Below are 2053 nucleotides of genomic sequence, written 5' to 3' on the forward strand. Positions count from 1 at the left end.
ACAAGTTTATCACAAATTTTCAATTTAAATTATTTAAATGCTATAAAACGGGTCTTGAAAAGGAACTCATTACTTTAACCAAGCAAAACATACATGCAAACGGTTATTATCATGCAATCTATCCTATCTAACAAAATAAAAAGTCAAATGTTGGTGTTAAGAGAGAAAAATTACCTCCGAAAGTCAAGGACTGACCTCCCCACACTTAAGGCTTGGCACGGTCCTCCGTGCCATCAGTAAGGAGCAAGGGAGGGTTGTAAGCGTTGCCTCCAGTGTCTGATTCGCCTTGGCTGCCTGTGCTACTGGATGAAGGGGAGTCTGGGGTGTCCTTTGGTTCTAGAGGTGGGTGTGTACCCACTATGAGGTCCTTCAGGTAGTTGTATCGGCGTTTGTTACGACGCTCCATTTGCTCCATTCGCCGATCCTGCCGGTCGAACCTCTCAAGGATCTGAAGGAACATCTGATGGATGGATGGTACTTGTGGTGTGGATGATGGTGGAGTGGAGGAGGGAGGGGTATCCAAAGATGGACATGCAGGCCGGCTTGCAGAGGGAACTGGCGGTCTGATGTACTTCCCATTCAGGACATACTGGTCGACTCTAGGGATCATGATCTTCGTGTCGCCTGTCCGAGAGGACACACCCGCTGCAGAGACCAAATCTGAAACCAAGGTGGGGAAAGACAGGTTACCCGCTATCTGTACGTGTCCCATGGCAGCCTAAATGTGTCGGGGCAGGTTGAGGGGTTGCTCTGTCAGGATGCACCAGATGAGAACAACCATGTCTGCTGTGAAGGTCGACTCGTGAGTGCTCGGAAATACATAGTGGGACATAATTTATGCCCACACGCGAGCCTCCAGGGTGAGTGACTGGGCTGAGATGCTCTTAGGTCGAGTCCTATGCTGTCCGTAGATCTATTTACTGCCAGGTTGTGCTATGACACCAAGGACGCTATTCTAGTCGAACTGGTATGTCTGACGCTTGAAAAAGGCCTCTTGATAGGCGTCCCATCCCTCTGGACTAGGTGAAAGATCTAGTGCTCTCTGTATGACACTCTCGGAGACAGGGACTTGCTGATGACGAACGTAGACAGTCTGCAGAGTGGGCAAGTGGAAGTTTGAGTAGAATTCAACGACCTATGATAAGTTGGTCTCTCGCGGATGCCTCCTCAAAAATCTTCACTGTCTCCTCTCTATCCGGGGCTCCACAAAATCAACAAAGTGTGTTGGAACAATGAACAGATGCTCATTGTTGTAGTTCCTCTCAGCTAGGATGGGGAACATCTGTTCGTAATAACGGTTAGCAAACCATAAGGAGTCTCAGGCGGAAAAGGCTTTCTCTGATTCATCAACCTTGATGATCCTCTTCACCCGCTTTGTTGGTGGCTTTACACTGGTAGGTGGAAGTGCTTTTGCCAGTGTTCTCTTGGTTCCTCTCCTTGCTGATGTCTTGTCAGTGGCCTTCTCTTTTCCTTTCTTGGTACCCATGCCTAAGGAAGAAAGAAAAGGAAGAATATTAAAGATAGATAATTAAAGAACCGGAAGGGGGAAAATTCCAAGTGATAATGAATGCCAAAGGAAAGATGATAGCCCAAATACATGGTAGCTACAAGATGTAGGTAAGACATCAATTAAGATTAGGTAGGCAATTCAGAATAATAAGATGCAAGAGGGTAAAAACATGCCAGTAACAGGCATGAGAAGCATAACTCAAGCATCAAGTAATAAAGGTGCCAAATAAAAGAGCAATTGTAATGATGACAACTGTGAATGATAATTCCAAATACAATTGGAGGACAAGTGTTGTGAAAAAGTGGCATTCAAGTAAAAGAATAAAACAAAATAGAGTTTAAAATGCCATAGGTGCCTTTTCACAAACACGTGCAAGTTAAAGTAGGAATGAAAATAATATAATCCAAATGTATATGAGAGACAAAGTAAGATATCAATTGTCAAATCACTCCTCATAATATCCACAAGCTTCATTATAGTACTCTAATACCAAAATAAAATTCCAACACCAACATAGAAGAAGAAAGAAAAAGAAACCCTAGA

This window comes from Arachis ipaensis, chromosome B1 (assembly GCF_059453495.1).
Source record: "Arachis ipaensis isolate K30076 ecotype BB chromosome B1, ASM5945349v1, whole genome shotgun sequence".
In the NCBI taxonomy this organism is placed as follows: Eukaryota; Viridiplantae; Streptophyta; class Magnoliopsida; order Fabales; family Fabaceae; genus Arachis; species Arachis ipaensis.